This window comes from Podarcis melisellensis, assembly GCF_964234715.1.
Source record: "Podarcis melisellensis genome assembly, chromosome: 9".
In the NCBI taxonomy this organism is placed as follows: domain Eukaryota; kingdom Metazoa; phylum Chordata; class Lepidosauria; order Squamata; family Lacertidae; genus Podarcis; species Podarcis melisellensis.
In genome coordinates this window covers 48888636-48913350 of record NC_138541.1, presented here as the reverse complement: position 1 = coordinate 48913350, position 24715 = coordinate 48888636, and the positions used below count along the sequence as shown (strand labels likewise).

Sequence of the window (24715 nt, the reverse complement as noted above, 5' to 3'; positions counted from 1 at the left end):
CCTAGCCTATGCTGTTGGAGCCGCTCCAGATCTAGGGGCTGCACGCGTCCACGCAAAGGGCACCCCCCGTTTTAAGCGGGGAGCGGTCATTCCTTTCACAGAACTTCCTCTTTGGAATAAATTACTTGGAAATTCATGTGGCCAACTCCAACAACAAGACCAGTCAAACAATGCAATGACTGATAAGCACAGATACATGAATAACTTCTATAACAAAGCTCTTCGAAGCACCATATTCCTCTTATGGAATCCCCTAAGCAAAGCTCTGGCAATTTTCCATGGAAATCCAAATCTGGCTGTAGAGTCATGGAGGTAGCAAAAACTACCTCATATGGAAAATGGCCTTCATACATGTATATCTTATCTTTCTTCTATCATGGAACTCAAGGTGGCTATTTGTTGTTAAGAATAATGTGGTTATTATTGTTGCTGTTGTTAATAACAGTACTACTACTACAAATAATAATCATTTATGAATAATATTAAAATGATTTACAAATATATTATTCAGAAAATCAGTTAAAATAATTATAAAATGGTACCAAAACACACACACAAAATGAAAAAGTTTGTCAAAACAAAAATGTTTATGGAATGTACAGAGAGTGGGTGCCTGTTGTATCTCAACAGGGATGCTGTCCACATTACAGAGTGGCCACATGGAAAGCCCTGATCCAAGTGCATTGGGCTTCTGATATTTTGGGGACTTTAAGGAGAAACTCTGCTGCAGTGACTTACCAAGAATATAAGTAGCCTGGTTTTATATGTTAGCACTAAAACTTTGAACTTGTCTCAGTAACAGATTTGCAGCCAAGGCATATCCTGTTTATAAGCTGGTGGTAGTTTGCCCCAACAAGCAATCTAGCTACCACATTCTGCACTAGCAACTTCTGAACCAACCTCAGGTGTAGCTTTGGCTGCAGAAGAAAATCTCTGTTCGGAACTGAAGTAACACTACCAGACAGAAGGCAGAGAGGGGAGGGGAAAGAGGCTCAGTAATGACGGATCCTAGCTCCACACAGCTCCAGATGTCGCCTCATCCCTTGCAGCAGTGCCTTCCACCTTGCTTACATTCAGTACTGGCCAGAGCCTCAATGTGCCTCTGCCATCTTGCCCCCTCTACCCATAGGCCACCTTACTGCAGTGCAGACATCTCAGTGGCCCTGTGCCATCCTGTCCCCTCTCCCCATAGCCCACCACATTGCAGGTGTCCTTTGGGCTGGTGATGAGGGCCAGTCACTGTAGTGCAGGTGCACCTGTGTGTGGTGACAGGAGGAGGGTTTCAGAGCAAGCAACACTTGACACTTTGCTTCAGGCACAAAAAACATTCCGAGCCAGCCCTGGCACTGATGCTACCTTGCTCCAAGTCCCCTAATAATCTTGCTCAACAGCTTGATATAGATACTTAATTGCATTGGAGACAATATATGGCCCTGCCATACTCCAAAGCCCAAGAGTCTAAGAACATGCAGTTACCGGGAAACCACCCTTCCAGGTAATACCCAAGCTTGCTTAAGTTTTCACAGGATGTGGTTCTGTACCCTCAGATTGTACCCTGTGACCCAACAGTGAACTTTATTTGGGAAATTAATATTCCAGTTGTTTGAGTGAACCACCCATAGGAGAAGATTTCAGAATATGTTCATAATTTACAAGCTTAGAAGCAAAATATTTCAGCATTAATATGAATGAAACACTCAGTGCTAGTAGAAGTTTATTATGAGAAATGTAAACATATAATAAGAAATATATACACCCTGGACAATACCCACAAAAATGCAAGTCTGTTTCATGACCTGGGCATCTTTCATACAGGTCATAACTAATCTATCAAAATAAAACTGAGTCCCTCTTGTGAAATATATATCTAGTATGCTGCCACTTAAAATTCCACACACTTTGCTTCAAAAAGATTCAACACAGGATCAATTGGAAAGAAAGGGGAAAAGACAAGGTAAAGACCAAGAGTTAAACCAATGGATTAGGAACTCATTAGAAAAAGGTGGCCCGAGGCTTCAATATTATATTACTTACAGACTTACAAACATAATGGGTCCTTTGACTGATTTGCTTCCTTCTTACATACACTAAAAAATACAAAGAACTTGCAGTGAGAAGAAAATGAAGGAGTATGCACCAGCAATTGAGATGATAGGCCATGATGCTATTAAAAGGACATGCTATTACGGCGAGTGTGGGAGAAGCACTGGCTATAAACTTGTTGCATTACTAGGGAGACTGGAATGCACAGACCGACCAACCCTTAATCCCAAATCATATTGTCGAATATGACTTCAAGGTACAGTTTTTAATAATCCGTATGTTGCCTGATCATGCTGATGCACTGAAAGTACCTGTAATCATTTGGCTAAAGTTTAGCATCAAATTCATATTTGTTTATGCTTATTTTGGCTCAGGAATTCTGAAACTGTTACAAAAAGTCACTGCTTCTGTTATACTCTCAAGTGTGTGTGTGTGTGTGTGTGTGTGTGTGTGTGTATTCCCCACTCCGCCAGTTTATCCTAACTCAGGGATAGAAAACCTGTAACCTTCAAGCTGTTGGCTAGGGCTGATGGAAGTTGGAGTTCACAATATCTGGAGGGCTGGTGGCTTCCTCACCCATCCTAAACTTTCCCATTTCCAGAGGTGCCAAGAAGGATGTGAACATTTCAGTTTTCAGTCATTCCTCAAAAACAGATGTTGATGCATATAAGGAAGCAAAATTGTTTTATGCAATAATAAATGTCATTTCCTAGCTTCCTGTCAGTGTTCAAACATCAGTCAGACCCTGCCCAGCCAGAGAGTAAGTAGCAGCTGGCATGGGTGGGAACTGGTTGCTCTCCCAGCTTCAGATCATAGCAGGTCCTGGGCACTTACTTACCAAGAGAGGAAGGGCAAGGCACAAGGAGCACATTGCTGTCTGTAAAGTTGCAGAAGGAGTGTCACATTGACTCTGCCATGTCACAGAGCACTGAGCTCCCCACATCTCGTCCCTCTCCTCTCCCTCTTGGGTAAGTGCCAGCAAACTGCTGCTATGCTGGGAAAACAGGAAAGTGACATAGCCCTACCTGTGCTGCCTTACTCGCCGCTACTGGAATCGTACTTTTTCAGGGTAAGGCTATGAATTTGCAGAAATCAGGCATCTGTCTGTTTCAAAAGACTGTGGACTGTGCCTCCGGGAGTGAAGTCAAACCTATGAGTTAGCAGCATCAAAGTGACCTCCCCAGGGTTAAAGCCTGACCAGTGTGTATGGAGCTCCTGGGCTGCCCAAATGACAAGACCCACCTTTTGGTCTTCCTGAAATGGTATAAAGGAAAGCACAACAATACAATTGACACCAGCTTGGTTACAGAAGTTGCCAGAAGGAGGAATACAAGGTGCACAACCATCTTTGGGACTTCAGATTTTTGTAGGGTTTACTTCTTAACATTTTCTTGTCTCAAAGATATCCCAGAGGCTTTGGATCAGAGTTTTCCTTCTCCTAGATGGGCTACATTCCCAGGTTGTCAAGCCCCACCTGCCTAAATTAATGCTCAAATAACTACATCCCTGTTTGAGTATGCTTTATTTTCATAAAACCAAGTTCTATAAAAGTCAATGCTAAACTTTAAGTCAATCTAGGACACAGTCATGAAATTCCATCCCACGAAGAATGGATTTTACTTGCAGGTTCTAGGGAAATCCAATGTATGGAAGTCTGTTGGGAGGCGCTTACTGTGTAAAGAAAGAATTGTCCTTTACAGAGCAGCCCACAGGGGGATGTGGGAATTTTGGATCCGGTCTGTTTGTTGTATCCAGTTTCCCACCCCTACTCTAGGCCTTGGACCATAAATTTTACTCATTGAGCCACAAACATTCACTAATTATTTTAATCAGCCCTGATTTTCATATGTTGTTTCTTTAAAATAGAATACTTAAAATACAACAAACTGTAATTATAGATCTCAATAATTTTACCAAAAAGGATTCCATTGAACTACTATATTTAACTTCCTACTTTTTCTAGTTTAATTTTAGTCTGTTTGACTGGAAAGCAAGAACAACACTTCATCATGCCACAAAAATATGAAACTATAACAAAGAAATATGCTGCTCATCATTTTTCACCCTTCTACATTGAAAAATATCCTTAGTCTAAACAATGTGATTTATTTTTCTTTTGACATTCAAAACTCTTGAGACTGACATTTCTCTAAGATCTATAAGAGATGGTTTCAAAATACTTTAAAAAGTCATCAGCAACTTTGTTTATTTTATATTTTGTATTCTATCATCAATCATGCTAATTTCTCAATTCACAAGGGGTGGAAGGTTTTAATCCTCATTTCACCTTTCAAAATTCAGTAATCTAAATGATCAGCAGATGACTAAAGTATTTTATCCATTATTAGAATTTTTATTGTTTATTTGTATTTATGGATCTATACCTTACCTTCTGTAAAAACCCAAGGAGCCTGATAACATAATAAAAAACAACAAAGGGCATAAAACACTTTTAAAAGACTATAAAACATTTCAGGTAAACAAAGGATATATAACAGTTCAGTCCACCAAAGCTATAAAAAAGCCTCTCACACGAAAGCCTTAAACTAGAAAAGTTTGCAAGATTTGATAAAATGTATATTAAAATCGAGTTCTAAAATGTCCTTGATTAATTATAACTATCATATTTCTACCTGTCTTACAGTGCAATCCTATTCATGTCTACTCAGAAGTTAGTAGTTCAATGTGTGCGTGTGTGTATTTTATGAATATTATATTTCTTGAAATATCATAAAAGGACAAGGTAATTGGTATTCAACAATTCTGAATGACTTCAACCTAAAATCTGACACCTTTCATAGTAAGACACAGGTAGCTTTCTGGATAAATTAAACAAGAATTACGAATATTCCAAGGGTCTGACACACACACATATATAATGCATACTTGAATTAAGGGTACATGACACATGTTACTGTTATTACTTCTGCAAGTGGTTCTTTTTCTGTGTTGATTTGCTAATTAACTGGATTGCTGGATAGGTGTCACCCCCCCAAAAAACAAGATCAGCTAACATGGAACACCAAAACATGGAGACATTTGTGTGGTGTGAATTTAACAGCTCCAATAATAACTGACACTTTTAGCTGCCCCAGTTCTACTTGGCAATCCTTTGTTGATTCTTAGTACAGTCGCACCTTTAGAAATCAAAAGAAATCCATTCTGGAAGTCCATTCAACTTCCAAAATGTTTAGAAACCCAAACACAGCTTCTGATTGGCTGCAGGAAGCTCCTGCAGCCAATCAGAAGCTGTGGAAGCGCCATCAGACGTTTGGCTTCCAAAAATAGTTCGCAAACTGGAACAGTCATTTCCGGGTTTGCGGCGTTTGGGAGCCAAAACGTTCAGAACTAAGCTGTTCGGAAACCAAGGTATGACTGTAACCATGATCTGCCACTTAGTTGCAAATATCCAGGTCATCCTCCAGCCTGGGAAGTTTTGGGTTTCTCTGGCAGTTTTAGCAAAATATATTATCATGTTGATAACATTGTTGGCACTGTATATGATGCAATAAATATTGCTTATAATGTGGCTTAAATCAACTGTCAAAGATGTGGACTTACTACTGTAATTGGCTTCATGTTTATAAATCTACTACAGTGCTGAGAAATAGAAAAGGGCAGCCTGATAGGACTATTGGTATAGTAAAAGGAAGATTGAAATGGACATTTTCCAAAAGAAACATGGATCTATTCCAAAGATAATCATTTCAAACAGTCAGGACAATTCATAAGAGATACTGTTGGTCATTAAAGAAAATTGGAGATGCTGCAAGCTGCCACCTGCCCCAATATATACACAACTGGAATGCTGCCAACCGTGCGCTTCAGCATATAAAACAACTTGTGGAGAAAGCATGAGCAAAATACCACTCAACTAAATTATGATTAGTTACATCTAATCAGATTTAACTGACACTTGTATTATTGTTATCTTGTGATTAACTGTAACATCTCACTGAAGAGCTTAGCTCTGCAAGTGATAGCTTTCTTCAATTGCCAATGAAATGTTATTCCCTGAGTTGGATCAGACCTAAGTAAGCTTATGTGTACAGCCATGAAAAGACTGTAGTGGATTTTGATGTGTGCTTACCAATAGCTATTGTTAAATGCAAATCATTAAGTCTAGTAGTAATTTCACCTTCACTATAAAGGTAAAGTTGCTATGTAAGAGATCAGTTAGTTTTAGTTGGTTGCTTCATATGTATGATGTAAGCCACTTAACAATTACAATTCGCATTAGGCCTTTAGGGATGGATAGTGTAACTTTTGTCCCTGTTTGTTAATGGATATTGCTCTTCCCATATTATACATGGGAATTTGAAGTACAAACAGCATGTTCCATTACTGATAATGCCATTTTTCTGTGAAACGTCCCACATGAGATGATAGGAATATAATTCCTTAAAATTACGAAGATCAGAAACTCTCAAAAGATCAGCTGCAATCATGGCTTTTTAGAAATCACATCATTTTTCCTTTACACCTTTAAATTATTTTGCTCTCCCTGCATTTATTTGCACTTAACTCTGTGAAGTATTTGGGGATACAGATCATGAAGAAGACACAGGAGACAAAAATAATATTTTATTTTCAAAACCAAATGCTACTTATTCTCTACAATATACTATTTTAGCAATTAAATATTTGTGAAAAGGGCTTAATGGAGAAAACAGCACTCATATTTATATAAACCTGGGTTATGTCAGTATAGATTTTGTGCCATTCATTAGAGACTAATACTTTCATAGCATTTGGAACTAGAAGGAAGGAAGGAAGGAAGGAAGGAAGGAAGGAAGGAAGGAAGGAAGGAAGGAAGGAAGGAAGGAAGAGGTGTCCTAGGAGTGTAACTGAGTATGTTGAATTTGGGCACCTGGGATAGAAGAAGACTCTTAATTTTCGGGAAAAGGGCTGGACTAGATGACCCTTGTGGTCCCTTCCAACTTTATGATTCTATACATCCTGAACCCTGACAGAACATTTAAAACAATGATACAGTATATGGCATCCACAATACATCATAGCTACATAACATGTAGCTTGGATTTACAAGTTATACTATCTATAAAAATATATATTTTACATCTTTTCAAAACATCTAACATGAGTCAAAGGAAATAAATCTCTTTATAGGGAGATACTGATAGTTCACAGTACAGCATAAGCTACTAGAAGCTATTGACTTGCTTGACCAAAAAATGACCACGACCAGAATGTGTGTTTTATTTAAATGTAAAATTACAAGCCCTTATTATTGGTGGTTAACACATAAACACACATAGATATTGCTGTAGACTCTAATTTAAACTGGAGTGGGAAGCAATGAGTCAACTAAATTAAAAACCAAACCATTGCTGCTATCAGTTTTCCTGAACCAAAAAATATTTTGTGTGTTTAGCATCAGAACAACAGAAGCAAACTCTATTTTAGTTCTGCAGTTGACCTCATGCCATGATTTAAGTGACTTCAAAATTAGTTTTAAATCACTTAAATCATAGGTAAAGGTGAAGGTTAAGGACTCCTGGACAGTTAAGTCCAGTCAAAGGCAACTATGGGGTACAGCGCTCATCTTGCTTTTAGGCTGCGGGAGCCGGTGTTTGTCCACAGACAGCTTTCTTGGTCATGTGGCAAGCATGACTAAACCGCTTCTGGCGGGTGCAACAGAGCACCATGATGGAAGCCAGAGAGCACAGAAACACTGTTTACCTTCCTGCCGCAGTAGTACCTATTTATCTACTTGCATTGGTGTGCTTTCAAACTGCTAGGTTGGCAGAAGCTGGCACAGAGCTCACCCCGCCGTGTGGATTCAAACTGCTGACCTTCCGATCAGCAAGCCAGGAGGCTCAGTGGTTTAGACCATAGCACCACCCACTCCCTTAAATCATAGCACCATCTACAGGGGAGGAAAATGAAGTTTGTTTCTGCTGCCCTGATGCAAAAGACATTGGGTACTATCTACGGTAATGCTAGTCCTACTCAGAGTACACCCAGAGAAGTTAATGGATTTAACTTAAATCCATATAGTCTGAGTAATGAGCAACCACAAGTGCTTACATGCCTGGCTCCATACATATCATAAATATATATATATTAAATAAAAAACAATACAGGATACTTTGGTGATCAGCATCAGTCTGAGTGCATACACCACTGCTTATTTTGCTGCTGCCCACTTCATCTGCGCTAGAATGGATCCACATGAAGCTGTATTTAAGCCTGTCTTCAAGGCTGTTAAACTTTCCCCCTTAGTTTCTGCCAACATCTATCTGAAAAAATAATAATCTAATTCTCAGCACTGGCACTGATATATTCTAAAATGTTGATTCCCTTACAAAGCAGCATTCATGACCAGGGAACCACCAAAACTAAGAAAGAATGTGTTGCTCAGGCAAGACTCAACCGCAGCACAAAGTCCTATTGTACACAGGAGCCTCCAATAACCAGGATACTCCTATCAGCCCAGAGCCTTAGGGCATGTCAATATCTTGGCAGATGCTTCAACCTGCTGTTTGATATATCCTTTCACAGGACAGCTATACAGTAGTTCCCAATACAAGGGAATCAATATACAAGGCATAACACTTGAACCTCCAAGATGCCTCCAGTCACATGAAATAATATGTCTGAACTGGGAGCCATACCATGAGGTGACATGTATAGCCTACACTAAGACTCTCAATTAATAATGCAAATATTGTTTCTATTTCTTTAATTAAACATATTTATAACTCAATCTGCACCCTAGTATCTGGTGGGGAGCAACAAAAATACATACAGGGCAATAGCATCATGTGTGATGGTTGCAGCAAAATCACATATAGCCAAAATATCTGGCTGATGCCTGGCAATGGGGGGAGGGGAGCCCTGCACAGAGTCCCTCCCTGTGTCTCTGCTGCCTCCCCTCCTTGCTCCACAATTGCTTTCCCTTCCCTCCTGGGTATTGAGGCAAGGGAGAGTGCTGGTGGGTCAACTTGACTCCCTCAGGAAACAGCAGCAGGGGAGAGATAAAGGTGGAAGATAGGAGGAGGCAACAGGCAGACAGAGAAAGACAGGGACAGAATAAAATGGGTGGGATGGATCTGGGATGGAGCTGCAGGTTCTGCCTGGAGCCAAGTGCCTATGACTGAATTCAAGTCAAATGTGTGTGTTTAACTTGCACCCTGCTTCCCTACTAATGATCTAAAAAAAATATAAATCACATATAAACAGATGTTAGCCAAAGTCAGATTTACTCTCAACCTGTGGGTATGATCAGGGGTGATATCTGTGTGTCATTATTCCAAATAGAGCCTATTCATTAACAGCAGAATAATATGGAAATAATATTATTTCTCTCTAACATGTTGATAGGAATTTCCAAAAGACAATTTTTGCTGACAACAAGGAACATTAAGTTTCTTCCATAGCTTTGTATTCTTAATAAGGTTTTCCATTTATGAATAATGAAACAACTATGATAACGTTGTTTTTCAGTAATTCTTTCCTCATTTTTTCCTGTTTAATTTTGAATCATAATTATAAATTATATAGGTTATATCTCTAATATACTAACAGCCCATTTTCAAACTGTCTCCTTAGACTCTTAGTATCATTTTTGCAGCACAATTCTAACTATATTTACTGAAAAGCAAATCCCACTGAGTTCGTTCAGTGATTCCTACTTACTAATAAGTGTGCTTCCGAATGCAGACTTAACTGCCAAAATAAGAACAATACTGAATTTCAGCACTGTAAAGAAACGTTAAGAGTTTCTTTCAAGAGCTGCTAAATCCTACAAATGCTAAAATATGCTTCAAAATAAAGTGGCCACTTAAAAGGGGCGGGACCCCGACAATATACCATTACAGACTATTGACTAAAAGGGAAAGTCACCATGATTAAAATGGAGCAATTCACTTTGAACTAACTCTAGTTGACTCATCTAATGTGCCTAAGGATTGTCTGTGGCAAGCCTAGAGGAAATCTTTTGTGCTTCAGTTAGCAATAAAGCTTGCAAATCATTATTCTTCTAAAAGAGTAGCACTGATAACCAAAGATACCAGCAGTGTTTGGGGTTTTCTGTTGCACTTTAGCCCCTGCTAGACAAACATACTACTTTAAATTCAGTGTTAATACTAAGGCTTTTTACAAAGCATTCATTCAGTCCATATCTGGTTTTATAACGTACATTACTGTGTCCGTCCATCATTTATCATTAGGAATATTACAATTTTGTAAGAGTATGTATGATTGTTTAAACATTCTCCAAATATAATCAATAAAAATAAAAACAATTCATGAATGACTCACACGGCTTGCAAATCCACTGAAGACCATTATTATTATAAATCAAATCTTCAGACCAACAGTTCTCTTTGTTGTTTCAAAGGGTTAGGCCACACGGCAAGTGTATTATGTTTTTGTGTTAGTAACATATTGCTGGGTATTTCCACAAAACCTAACAGATGTTTTGTAATCCTTTGGTGGCAGAACACTGGTGGGATTAGGAAGACCTTGTGAATCTTGTTCTCCTTGCTCTGCACTGATGAACATGTAACTTCCATTACAAGTGTGCAGCTTGATGTCTGCGTATCTGACTGCTACACATACTGCAGCCAACCACTGAATAGTCTATAAACTTTGCTAGGGAAATGATTGAAGTTATTTATGAGGCCATTTTATGTCATATTTCTGCGGGTTGGTCATATTGTCACTTTTCTCATATCTACACTTTTAGTGAATAAAATTGATTGTTTCTCTGTGAAATAGGCTCCCCCTTTCTAAGAAAGACAGCAAACTGATGACCATAAAATTGGGTTAAAAGACTTACTGTATACATGCTTGGTTGACAATATCTGGAATTAAAATTAAACCATGCATAGAAAAATGTAATAAATGAATAAAAATGTATATTCTGGGTAATTTAAGCTCTAAGTGCAACTTTTGGTCATGGAATCCAAATAGCTGAAGCCATCTTATGTATGCTTCCCAAATGGAATAACATCAATGTTCCAGGACTCTAATGATACACAAGCTGCTCAGTCTGAAAGACCTAAACTCACAGATTTATTTCACACAAACTTAAAAGCCACAGATAGACTCCATGGAAAACTACTGCAACATTAATGTTGGAGTTGGTCTGATTTTCCCCCCAGCTAAATATAGGGTTTCTTTTTCACATAACATAAAGTCTTCAACCAGCTTAAGCTTTCTAATAAATTGCCAACTCTGAAACAGTATATCTTTTATTATGCTGCTTGTTACTTTACTAAGACAGGAAATTAAAGCAATAAAACACTTTCAAAACGATAGGGCGCACTCAAGCAGTCAATTTTCTTATGTTACAGTAGTATTCTTCAAAAGGCCTTTTATGATACTAATATTAAATCCTTTGAAGTCTGAAGAATCTGTTGAGGGTGCTGAATTCATGATATAAAACTCAAAATATTGCATCCACTTATGCATTTATTAAAAACTGAGTACATGGCAACAAATGTTTAAAAATTAAAACACGACACTAAATTGATGTTATTAATGTATCTGAGGTTCACACTGGAAAGGACAGCATGGAAAGAAATACTACCTATTCAATGCTCAGGGAAAATCTATTTTGCTTTTGTATCACTTTACATTACCAAATGCACACCAGGTGTGATCATAGATACAAAAGGCTGGTGCACAAACATTATAATGGCCACTTATGCAAAATGATCACAAAAAGGAAATTGAATCAAGCTTAGAAAGCTATTCATTCCTTTTAACCCCTCTAGAACAAGGTCACACTAGTGGTTCTGTTTAATGGCATGAACACTATTTCAACAACCTGATAAAAAGCATGTGGTAGGGAAACAAAGCAAAAGTCAGGTCCCATTCCCTGAAACCAAATGCTACAGCAGGTTTTGAGGCACACAGTTGTGGTGAGCCTCATTAAACTGAGTATTTATAAAATATTTTGGCATAGATATACATCAGGAACCTCAGAATAAACTATCAGTAGCAGATCCTAGTTCTTATATCTGTTTATTTCAGTTTTATATCTAGTACCCAAATTGGGGGGGGGATAAAACTACCTGCAAAATTTATTTCAGTCAGGTCATTATTAGAACATGTTAGTGAAGAGAGTTTTTTGAAATGGTACTTCATTCTCTATAGACCAATGATGCTGACAGCTTAATATTCTTTTCTTTTCTTTACTACTCTGGAATTTGTAGAAAATTTATTTGTCGTCACGCTGGCCTCAGCAGCCCTATGCACCTGTTTCACACATGCAAGGCACATTCATGTCCAGGTGGAATAAGGCTGCACTTTGAACCTCACACCTGATGGTGGAAATTGCATTCAAACATAGCTATGCATAAGTGCTAGACAGTGCATGAAGGGGTTAAGGCCAGAGAGGTTCGCTCCTAGACTCTGCAAAGTCACAACTTCTCTTCTCTGTGAGGGAAGAAGCGAAGCTGCTTCTATTTACAGTGGTACCTCAGGTTGCATACGCTTCAGGTTACAGACTCTGCAAACCCAGAAATAGTGCTTCAGGTTAAGAACTTTACTTCAGGATGAGAACAGAAATCGTGCTCCAGCGGAGCAGCGGCAACAGGAGGCCCCATTAGCTAAAGTGATGCTTCAGGTTAAGAACAGTTTCAGGTTAAGAACGGACCTCCGGAACTAATAAGTACTTAACCCAAGGTACCACTGTACTTCCCTCCCTCTCTCAGCACCATGTAACTGACCAAGGAATATGTGTCTAAGCTTTGCTCCAAGCTTAGAGCACATGCTTGAGGCAATCTTTCTGTATTTTCTACCCAAGAGTAGAACTTCCCAAAAGTGGAACTTCCAGACCAGGCCCAAACACAGACCCACTCGACACAGATCACAGTGATCCAGAGCTGAGGTTACCAGTGTATGGACTGCAGTAGCCAAGTTATCCCAGCATAGATACAGACACAGCTACCATGCCAGGCAAAGCTGGTAAAAAGCACTCCTAGCCACAGAGGCCACCCTGGCCTCTAATGACAAGGATACATCCAGAAGGACCTCCAAGCTACGGACCTCCTCCCAAGCCATGCACCTGCCCCATGTAGAACAGGCAGCAGGTCTATCTTCTTGGACACATGAGCCATCTACCAATAAAGTTTCCATCTTCCCAGAGTTTAAAAGTTTACTGTCCTTCATCCAGACCACCACTACATTAAGGCACCAATCTAGCATTTGCACAGTTCTCCTGATGCAGATATTATAGAGAGAAATGGAGCTACATGTCCTCAGCATACTGATGTCACTATGCTCTACTCCCTGCAGCTTCATGTGGATGTTAAATAACACAGGGTGGGGGGATACTGCCCTTCAGTACCCTATAGCACAGTTTGAAAACCAGAACACACCAACAATTTCCAAACTCTAAGTCTGCTACATCTTAAAGTGAATTAGAAAATTATAAGCATTTAATAGCCTTCAAGAAAAATTAAACAAACAAACAAACATACACACAACCAGAACAGTGTTACAATTATCTACTCAGTTAAGGTAATAAGCAGTATCAAGAGGTCTATGAGTTCAAGGAAAGGATATCTCCAGGGAAGGCATTCTGCTGCTTCCTTGTGTCCAATTTTACAAAATTCAAAGTGGGTAGAAACAGAGATCCTACTGAAGTCCATATGTGGCTTTAATGCCAAGCTTCCTCTTGGATAAACAAAGTACAAACACACATAAAGGCATACGACATAGGATAAATGGAAATAAAATGTCTTAATGGGAAGGAGGTTGAACGGAGGCCACATACACAATAGTGCTGACACTGAGCATTTCAAGAATCTTAAACATTAAACTGAACTAAGTTTATTTGCTGTTTAGATTCCTCACTTTAATATCATTTGGTCCCACATTACATTATTTTATCCTATTTAAACAATAATTTAATAATTATCAGAGAATGCTTTCAGCCCTTCTGGGCCTTATCAAGAGAAAAAACTAATCTGAAGTGCTTTAGAAACTTAGTGCATCATCAGATTTAACATAGGCAGAGTTTTCTTTTCACATTAAATTAACTTACAATTCAGAACTGTTGCATTTATTGGTCTTTGTAATCCCTAACCTCCTCAACATTTTGCTAGATGGATGAATATGAAAAAGGCATCAACAGCTTTAGGGTGTGATGCAGAAATAAGAGATAATGAAAACTAGAATTAAATTCATGGGCTCCATTTGTTTTCTCTGCATGCTTAATAGAGCCTCCCATTGTTAAAGACTCTGTAAGTAATCATTGATTTTAGACTGTTTAAAATTAAGAGAGGAACTGCAGATTTAAAAGATAGAAATGCTAGACATACACATTATACAAGTACTACTTGCTAGAGCTAGTTTCTGTCAGTTGTTGTAATGTGTGCAAGCAAACACTAGCAGAAGTTGCTTCTCAGCTAGTTTTCATTTTGTACCTTCTGTGTTTTGGTAGCATTTTTGTAGAGCTCATTGTAGATGCACGATTAAAGCACTGACTCTGCTTCACAGCAACCTGTGTACAGTAATGGGCTTCACCCTTTCCACTGGCATAAGAAAGTACAGTGGTACCTTGGTTCCCAAACTTAATCCGTTCCGGATTAAACCGTTCCAAAACCAAAGCATTCTAAAACCAAGGCATGCTTTCCCATAGAATGTAATGCTAAATGGATTAATCCGTCCCAGGCTTTTAAAAACAACCCCTAAAACAGCAGTTTAACATGAATTTTACCATCTAACGAGACCATTGATCCATAAAATGAAAGCAATAATCAATGTAAAGGTAAAGGTACCCCTGCCCATACGGGCCAGTCGTGTCCGACTCTGGGGTTGCGCGCCCATCTCGCTTAAGAGGCCGGGGGCCAGCGCTGTCCGAAGACACTTCCGGGTCACGTGGCCAGCGTGACAAGCTGCATCTGGCAAGCCAGCGCAGCACACGGAAACGTCGTTTACCTTCCCACTAGTAAGCAGTCCCTATTTATCTACTTGACCCGGGGGTGCTTTCGAACTGCTAGGTTGGCAGGCGCTGGGAGCGCACCCCGCCGCGTGGATTCGAACCGCCGACCTGACGATCGGCAAGTCCTAGGTGCTGAGGTTTTACTCACAGCGCCAACCACGTCCTAATAATAATCAATGTACTGCACTATAAAATAAATAAGACAGTATTGTAGATGATAAAAATTTAATTCCCCCCCCCCTTACGTGCACTGATGATAGTCATTGTTTGGATGGGGGGCTTTTATCCATTTCTGCAGTCACACAATCAATCAATCAATCAATTAATCAATCAATCAATCAGTAGCTGAACTGGGTTCCACGCAGTCACAAAAACAAGTCACAAAAACAAAGTCACAAGCCACAGTCACAAAAATGAAGTTACAAGTCAGTCCCATAAAACGAAGAACAAGTCACAGTTAAAAACAAAACAAAAAAGCCACACAAACAAAAACACAAAAACTAGCAAAAGCAAAAGCTCCAAATATCACCTCTGTGTTGCGTGGGTGCTCGGGACTCAACAGCCAACAGACTCAACAGTAAGCCTCTGATTAGCAGTGGGGGACTCAATTTACAAACAGAACACACTCAACAGGAAGCAGAACATGTTCTGCTTTCAAGGCAAAGTTAACAAACCGGAATACCTACTTCCCGGTTTGCAGTGCTCTATTTCCAAGTTGTTCATAAACTAAGCTGTTCTAAAACCAAGTTACCACTGTAAAATAGAAAAGGGATCCCTTCTCCCAACATTGGGATGAAATGTGCTACCAATAGTCTACATGAGACACTCACGTTGGATCAGGACCAGTTCAAGTGCAGAACTTTGGCAGCACATATTTGTCTTTGCTGGAGAAGCTACCATACTAGATCCCTTAAGATAAGTATCTTTAAGATGTTCAGTACACATTCTCACAGACAATGGCTGGATCTAGACACATCAAAAAAAGTTTCAGGAAAACACATTGTAAAGCTCCTAATGGCAAATCACATGCCGAAGGATTGAACTCTACAGCGCTATCTGGTGTCGCAGTGTTATAACAAATGTAAAACACTTTTATTTAAAAAACCTAATGTAGCTGAGTCCATAGTTTTCTGATTTCAAGCAGTCACCATGAATGCAATAGTTAGCCAACAATATAGCATAAAGAAGCATACATACCTTTTTCTTGATGGAAAATTATGGATATAAATCTTCATCAGACTAGCGGAGAAGCATTGTGGGATATGGCATCATTTGGTTTGAGTTTCTAAAGATGCCTCTATCAGTTTCATTCCAAGTTACTTCTTCGCCACGAAGAGATGACACTGAAAGGGTTAAAATGTGGCCAATATTAACTTTTTATTTATAAACCAAACCTTTTTAGACATGTCACACACTGTCATACTAATCAAGGATTAACTGCATGACAAATCTGAACTTTTAACACCGAACTACACTGAAGTTGTGGGAGAGCAAGCAAAGGTCACAGCACTTTGTAAATGTAAATTTTTCAAACCATCACAGTGCTAAAATATATTCCTTATTTTTGTTACAGGTTTCCAGATAATTCAGATATAAAAGGAACAAAGGGGGGGGGGGACTACAAGCAAGGTAGAATGTCCACTTTTTATAAAGAGACTATTGCTTGATTTATATAGGGAAATCTCTTTGGTCCCATCTTCTCAGCACTGGGGAAATGAAACAACAGTGGTGTTCAAGGATTCCTGCTAAAAATTGGCAGAAAGTTGATCCTCCAATTTATTTTTAAATTCATACTGAAAATGCAATGCTTGTTCCCAGAAAACAGCTGAAGAAATTCTTTATAAAATAGTAGTGAGCTGTGAACAGTAGTCTAAGTAAAACTGTAATAGAAATTAATGAAACAGAACCTATTAGTCTGCCATTAGGCTGGACTATTAAATTATCAATATTTATATAACCCAATTCTTCATGCATTTCCTCAGCACAAGCCTCATTGAATAGAACCTTTGAGAATTAGAGCTACAGTGTACTTGATGAACATGACACCTGTGATTTCCTTTTCCAGAGCACTGAGCGTCTTCCGTCATTATGTATCATATGACATGCTGCAGCTAGACTGCTAAATGGGACACCATATTGCATACACATATTACTAGTGCCGAAAGAATTGCATTTACTGTCAATTTGCTACTGAACCAAGTTAAAGTACTGCTGATGACTTTCAAGGCCCTACATAGCTTGGGACCAGGGTAAATCTCAAGAACACTTCCCCTTTTACCTGCCCTATTATGGTCATCAGAGCAAGACTTTGTGGTCATGCCACATCCTGCATATATTTATGAACAAAGCAACTTGAGTTCTCTGTTGTAGCAGCCACCTTGTAAAATGGTTTCACCCTGCTAGGTAGCAGGCATCAATACAAGTACTGATGTTTTGCTAACTAGTAAAAACGTATCTCTTTGCTCAGGCCTTCCTGAGACTTTGATATGTAACACCAGTTTTGTTCCTTAAATATTGCAGATGCAAATTTTTATGCTCTACCGGTGTTTAATGTGTTTTTTTACATACATGTTTATACAATGCATAAAAAATAAAGTCCCAAGCATGTGTGTAGAGCTGCCCTAAATCAGAACCCAACGTAGGATCCACTGCTGTGACATAACCAGGAAACTTGGTCTAAATAATTATTTCCCATTTTAAGCAGAATAGAGAAATTAAGGTCTAGCACATGTGTGACTAATCTGCAGTGTGTATCCAACAAGAGGCATAGGCTGTGGACATGTGGCATCCATAAATAGAAGGCCCCAAAAACCTAGCCAGGTGTTCTGCTACCACCTTTAATAATTATTATAATTATATAATTATATAATGATTAAATAATGGATTCCTGCTTAGTTTCCAGCATGTGCACTAATGTAGTACTCTCTTATACAGTACTGTGGACATAATATTGGATATGCATATACTGTACGGTTGGCCACCAGTAGTCTTCCAAAAGTAAGAAGTTCCACAAAAGGGATGCTACAGTGGAGAAACCATCTATTTTGGTCACTGCCCAAATTTATAGCACATTACAGAAATATAGATGTGAAGTTACAAGAACATGGATTACCGTGGCAAGGCTATTCTAGTCAAGGAACAGCCAAAGCTGGCAAACCAGCACTTGAAACAGCCACTCCTAGCCACTATGCTTTCCAATGCCCAGAGGGTGAATAACTCCATCTAGAATAGACTCTCTCCCCACCTCTGAGACATGGGAATCACCCACCAAAATGCCTCCATTTTGTCACGATTAAGTATCAGTTTACTGGTCCTTATCCAGCCAAAAAATCTGAGTGATGCATTCAACAGAATTAATAATCTCCACTTTCAGCAAGGATATTGGCTTTGTGCTATAATGCAATTCATTTGATCAGCTTTTTAAGATTCTTTACATGCCCCAAGAGTTGTAACCTGCATGTGACAAGCTATAATCATAGAGATTTATAAACACACACAATTACAGAAAAAATATTGTCATAGTTATTATAACAATATATACTGCACAATTATGAGTTTTGTTTATTAAGGTTTTTTATTTCATCAGTTTATGAATTTTAATTGTAATTTACTTATTTATTGTAAACTGCCAAGAGAACTTTATGCCAACAATAAACAGAATAGAATAGAATAAAAATAAACTATTTAGGATGCAAACCTATAGTCCCTGCACATACACTTTGGATGCGGCAGGAGGTCTGCCCTGATGAGTATCCTCATTGCATCAATGGAAATCAATTGTCAGCCCTTTGATAGTAGAATGGGTGAAAAGGACTAGACTGCCTATGATAAAATAAGTGTTCTTGAAAGTTACAGTTTTATGTCTTCTCTATAGTGGTGTACCCAATTCAGGGAAAATTTATTTGGAGGTAAGCCAAGCTAATGTAGGACTTGCTCCCAGAAAAGTATACTGGATTGCCTTTTTAGGATTCACTACTTTTTCTACCGGGTGTGTCGGTGCCTTTAACAGCAGCCTAACATGCAGAAATTAAACTGGTGAAGCTCTTCATGACATGGCTTTATACCTGCCAGAAAAGGCAATTTCCAGTCTAATCGCTGGAGAATCAGAGAACCTGTGTAGGGTTTACTCCTCAGCCTTTTCTTTTCTCAAAGATGTCCTGCAAGCCAGTAGGCACAGATTTTCCCTCAGGGTTTACTCCTGAAGCCTTTCTCCATGAAGATTACACCATTTGACCATAAATATTCTCAGAATTCAGCTTTCTACATGCAGCTGAATGAAGTAATAAAGCCCCATACTCACTCTCTTTCTTTAAAAAACACAAAACAAAACATTTCTAGTTACAAAAAAAAATAGTTAAAAACACTAGTTTTAAAAAAAACACTAGTTAAAAAAACACAAAACAAAACATTTCTAGTGTGTATCTGAAGAAGTGTGCATGCACACGAAAGCTCATACCAAGAACTAACTTAGTTGGTCTTTAAGGTGCTACTGAAAGGATTTTTTTTTGTCAAAACATTTCTAGCATAGGAAGACAGCATGTCAGGAAGAAGACAAAACTGAAATTATTATTATTTTATTTAATTTATATACAGCCCTATACCCGGAGGTCTCAGGGTGGTTCAGAGGTCTCAGGTCACATCATTCTCTTGATATGCTGAATTTCTATGTGTATGGAAGTTTGTTTATTAAAATTCCCCAAAAAAATCATTCAAATGTATTCTTTTTTTCCAACCTGCACCTAAAATGGTACAGTACAGGGGGGAAAAACTTTATTTAGAGGTGCGCCGGAGGGGTGGGGGGAGAATAATTGAAGAGAGTTTGAAAACAAAGTCATTTAAGATTTTATTCTCCCAAGTTAATATCCTACTCAGTAACCTGGAGAACCCCCTAACTCCATACAGGCTTACTACTGGAAAACAACATTAAGTGCCTAAGGCTGCAAACCTAAAGTTCAACCAGGCTTACTTCTCAGTAGACGTGATTAGGATTGCCCTTTAAAGCTGCCATTCTGTACCCATTTACTTGGGAGGAAACCCTACTGAACTCACAGGAGCGTAGTACCAAACAGATATGTAATCTTGGGGTTGCGCTGCGAGAAGAGAAATGTGAAAGTGAAGCTGTCACAAAAGGCCAGAACTGTAACTCTGGGGGGCAAAGGAAAGTGAGGGAAACAGAGCAGGCTGATTCAGAGGAGTAAAGGAACAAGGAATAATAATAACGAAAGGTGAAGTGAGCATGTAATTTCTCTCACACGTTGTGCCCAGGAGGGTATGAGGCAGGCCTCGCATTTCCCTGCCTTTTGCCTCCAGCCTTCCTCACCCCACTCCTTATCAGAATAATAAAATACAGCAAAGTATTTTCCTCAAACAACCACTTACTGAGAGGCCTAAGAGACTTCCTTGCCTCTCAGAAGCAGCACGTCCTCTTCAGTCTTAATACTGAGAGAGCAAAACTTGTGTAGGCCCAAAAGATTGGCTGTGACGTGTAGAGAGCCGGTTGGAACTCCAGGGGGTCTCTCAGACCTTTTAGTAAGTGGAAATTTATGAGCATAGGGCACGGGGGGGGGAGGGACTTCAGCTAGGTTTTTTTTGAGGGGGTGGTTTTGATCATGGGGGGTTTACAATTTTGGAGGGTACTTTTCTGTGGGTACAATTTTGGAGGGAGAATTCAGCAGAACCCCCTTATACCTCTGATCAGCTGGTTGCCACCATCTTTTCGTCTTCACAAATCCAATATTCCAGGGGACATTGAGGGAGGGAGGGAAAGGAGGGACACTAAACTCTAAAATGGTCTGTTTCTGTTCTGGTTTAGGCACAGGGAACAGAAGGGGAGACTCAATTAGAAGTTCCCAAACACAAAAGGAAAATAGGGAGGCTTCCAAAAATTTTCACATTCAAAATTCTCCTCAAATTCTGGAGTTCGGAATAACCTAGGTTTCTTCAAAGCAGTACCAATGTAACAGGAATCTTCCGTTAATCTGTTGTTGTTTTTTAATTTACAACCTACTGCTCACACACACACAAATCATTGTAGCTTTCAGACATCTAACTATCAATCCACAGGTGTACTTTGATAAAACATTGGAAAGCACCTGTCTTGGTTTAATTATATGTATGGCTGTATCTACAAATCCTTTTTGTGTGTTTTAGCAATGTGCAGCAGCATATGAATAAGATCACACAGAGATTGCCTTTTTCAGTGTTTAACCAATGCATGTGAATAATCTCTAATATAGGAGTAATGTGCAATGGTAGAATTTATTGAAAACTATATGCGATTCTAAAATTTCAGAAATCCTGCTAGTTAAGCTGGAGTTCAGAGGGAATAGAATGCAAAGAAGAGCAAACCCATGAAACTATATAGGACTAAACCCAAGGAAACCCACTCATCCCTAAATCAAAGCAGGTTTTGTCACCTGCTGAGCAAAAGTTTTGTTGCTACGGAGGATGCTATCTGGGAGTGCTGTTTTTTATACTGCTACCAATGCCATTGGCTTTAGTTGATTTTTATTGCATTGCATTTTATAGTTTTGGGTTGCAAGTCGACGCAAACTTGTTGTTGTTGTTGTTGTTTAGTCGTTTAGTCGTGTCCAACTCTTCATGACCCCATGGACCAGAGAACGCCAGGCACCTCTGTCCTCCACTGCCTCCCGCAGTTTGGTCAAACTCATGCTGGTAACCTCGAAAACACTATCCAACCATCTCGTCCTCTGCCGTCCCCTTCTCCTTGTGCCCTCCATCTTTCCCAACATCAGGGTCTTCTCCAGGGAGTCTTCTCTTCTCATGAGGTGGCCAAAGTACTGGAGCCTCAGCTTCACAATCTGTCCTTCCAGTGAGCACTCAGGGTTGATTTCCTTCAGTATGGAGAGGTTTGATCTTCTTGCAGTCCATGGGACTCTCAAGAGTCTCCTCCAGCACCATAATTCAAAAGCATCAATTCTTCGGCGATCAGCCTTCTTTATGGTCCAGCTCTCACTTCCATACATCACTACTGGGAAAACCATAGCTTTAACTATACGAACCTTTGTTGGCAAGGTGATGTCTCTACTTCTCAAGATGCTGTCTAGGCCTGTCATTGCCCTTCTCCCAAGAAGCAGGCGTCTTTTAATTTCGTGGCTGCTGTCACCATCTGCAGTGATCATTGAGCCCAAGAAAGTAAAATCTCTCACTACCTCCATTTCTTCCCCTTCTATTTGCCAGGAGGTGATGGGACCAGTGGCCATGATCTTCGTTTTTTTGATGTTGAGCTTCAGACCATATTTTGCGCTCTCCTCTTTCACCCTCATTAAAAGGTTCTTTAATTCCTCCTCACTTTCTGCCATCAAGGTTGTGTCATCTGCATATCTGAGGTTGTTGATATTTCTTCCGGCAATCTTAATTCCGGCTTGGGATTCATCCAGCCCAGCCTTTCGCATGATGAATTCTGCATATAAGTTAAATAAGCAGGGAGACAAAATACAGCCTTGGACGCAAACTTACCTAGGAGCAATCTGCATTGAACTCAGTGTGACATACTTTGTAACCATGCATATGATTAGGCTGTCAAGTTCCAATTTTTAAACTTGCCTCAGGTATGTCTGCAAAGAAAGTGTGATTTATGAACAAACCAAACTGAATGAATTGTATGCTAACAGTGAGTACAGAAGGCTTGTTGATCTACTCTCTAACTCTAGGGCTAATGATCTACTTGTGATCTTTTTATATTGTTCATAAAGATGGGAACAAAAATGACCATGTGAAGATTAATTTCTTAAATGTATCCCACCCTTTAAAAATATTTTATTAAATATGTATAACAAGTGATCAGTGACCCACTTTGAATTGCACATTTATGTTCTTTTAAACACAGTGGGCAGTTAATGTAAGACAACAGCAGTACTCTGGAGGGAAATTGGCAGAGAGAGCTCACAACTGTCTGGAATTGAAAGTGCTATCTAATTCTGCTGTACAATGATCAATTCGTTGACAGAACATCTGCTTGTCTCATTCTCTGCAAGTTCAAATCTATATTCCGCTACTCTTCTGTCTTCAGCGTAGAGATTAGTGACATATTTTTGGCACTATGGCCCTGTGCTTTAGTGTTGTTTTACTGTGTGTGTGTGTTGCTGTTATGAAGTGCTTATGGAATTGATCTTCCATACAGATTTTCCCCATACACTGTTTCATAACCTGAACTATCTCAACTGTGCACAAAGCATCCAAGTCAACTCTCTGCAATAAGTCACTGAAGGGTTGCAGTTGCCAACAGCAATACTTCAGAAACCACTGAAGACAGACAAATACACACAGTTTTATTGGAAACATTAAACCAGTGGAATCAGCAAAGATTCTAGGGTTAAGAGAACTTGCAAATATTCTCTCCAGGCCTAAAGGAATATCTTCAAAGGTCTGGCAGAAAACTATAAACTCTATAGCTACTTAATTCCAACCCATGGTTCCCCCCCCCCCCCAGTTTGAAACAGCAATTGGATATAATGCATCTTTGTATTGTTTTCAACATATATTTTGGAGTGAGAGACTCTGTAACATAAGATCCGCACAACTCCTCATTTCAGTCCTGAAAGAATTCTTGCCTCACCTCTGTTTGAATTTGAAGCTGGCATAGTGACAAAGAACTTGCACAGAAACCTTTCACCCTGGCCAGCACAAGCCAATGGGGATTAGAATGTGGCAGTAGATCTGCCCACTTCATTTAGAATTGCTAAATGTATAATTTAGTCTGGATCCAATCCAATGGACATTGTCTGGAATAGGTGAGATAATATTTTTTTTTAAGCTTTGATATTTCTCCCAAGGAAACTGCTACTGCTAGCAGTATTTGTGACTGCCACCAAATTCTGCAGCTGAAGCCTGGTTACATTGCAGGTTAGCAGTATTGTTCAACAGATACTGAATGCTAAATCTGACAATATTTTGAATATAATGAATAATAATAATAATCCTGTTTTTGTTTCAGGAACAGATATTCACAGATACTTATGATATCTCTACTGTGAAAACCTGATGGAATGATGCTCTCTTTAAAAAAAGCAGCTTTAGCTCAATGGCCTCTTGACTCCTGCCAATTAAATTATATTGATTATCCTAAAACTAAATCTCAACACAACCACAATATTATTTTTACAGAAGTGTAAAAAAATAAAAATAAAGTTTGGTTCAGCAAACTAGGTCAAGAGCACAATTCTGTGCATGTCTACTGAAAAGGAAGTCCCACTGGTTGTAGTCAAATCTACTTTCGTAGTAAGTGTGTATAGGACTAAAGCTATCACACTATTTCTATCATAAGCTTTTCCACAGTGGCTGAATGATTCGAAATAATAATGGCAACAGTAGTCATACATAGCTTGATAATACAATTTGTTCTTTACTTAGCTTGATTTTTCACGGAATTAATTTTTCTACAGACAGTTCAGAGGATAAGATTATAGAATTAACAAAGTAGTACATGTGAAAAGGATCTAAGGGTCTTACAGGATCACAAGCTTAACATGAGTCAACAATGTGATGTAGCAGCAAAGATAGCTAATGCTATTCTATACTGCATCTGCAGAAGTATAGTGCTCAGGTCAAGGGGAGTAATAGTACCACTCTATTCTGCTTGGTTAGACCACACCTGAAGCACTGTGTCCAGTTCTAGGCACCACAATTTAATAAAGATATTGACAAGCTGGAATATGTGCTTAGGAGAGCCACACAGGGTAAAGGGCAGTATATAAATTCAATAAACAACTAATAATAATAATAATAATA

The 24715-nt window shown here is 39.1% G+C and overlaps 1 protein-coding gene across 2 annotated transcripts in view; it reads right to left on the bottom strand.

Annotated features, from left to right (window-relative positions):
* The window catches only part of TENM3 (teneurin transmembrane protein 3), a 1264289-nt gene that overhangs the window by 664611 nt on the left and 574963 nt on the right, over positions 1-24715 (bottom strand). For both annotated transcript variants that reach the window (XM_081925878.1, XM_081925873.1), the window contains exon 4: positions 16163-16308. The gene's annotated coding sequence lies outside the window, so the exon portion shown is untranslated. The remainder of the gene's footprint in view (positions 1-16162; positions 16309-24715) is intronic.